This window comes from Carlito syrichta, unplaced genomic scaffold (assembly GCF_000164805.1).
Source record: "Carlito syrichta isolate Samal-C Ts95f unplaced genomic scaffold, Tarsius_syrichta-2.0.1 Scaffold304707, whole genome shotgun sequence".
Taxonomy (NCBI): domain Eukaryota; kingdom Metazoa; phylum Chordata; class Mammalia; order Primates; family Tarsiidae; genus Carlito; species Carlito syrichta.
The window spans coordinates 43,852-44,570 of NW_007248803.1; positions in this window are offsets into that span (position 1 = coordinate 43,852).

The following is a 719-nucleotide window of genomic DNA, read 5'->3' on the forward strand; positions in this document are numbered from 1 at the left end:
CACCCACGGGGACCAGGTGTGAAGCCCTGCCGTCAAGGCCCGCCCGCACATCTGGATTTCACCTCCTTGGAGCTCGCCTCAGCGAGTGCCCGGGGCACGTGGCTTCTGAAGGCTTCCAGGGAAGCAGGGGTGGCCAGAGCAGACTTGGTCCATGCTCCCCGGTGGCACCCTGAGTCCTGCCCTCCACCCCAGGCCTGTCTCCTGGGAGTACCTGGAAGTCACATGGGCTGTGAGGAGGCCTCTGACCAAGAAGAGGTCCCTGCCTAGAGGAGGCTACTGGCCCCAAGCCAGAGAGGCTCGGGTTCTCTCTCGTCAAGACCTCTCGTCAAGGCCTTTGACAGCCCCTGCATGGAGACCCCCCTTCATGTGGCCCAGGAGGCTCCCAGCAACAACATGTGAGCCCTGCAGCCTACATGAAGCACCAGCCCTGCGTGGACCCCAGCTCACATGGGCCCCAGTCTGCATGGGCCTCAGTCCTGCATGAACCCCAGCCCTATGTGGACCTCAGTCCTGAGTGGACCCCAGCCCTGCATGGACCCCAACCCTGCATGAACCCAGCCCATGTGGATCTCAGTCTTGTGTGGACCTCAGCCCCACATGGACGCCAGCCCCATGTGGACCCCAGCCTATGTGAACTCCCCCTGAGTGGACCCCAGCCCTGTGTGGACCCCAGTCCTGAGTGGACCCCAGCCCTGTGTGGACCACAGCCCCATGTGGGC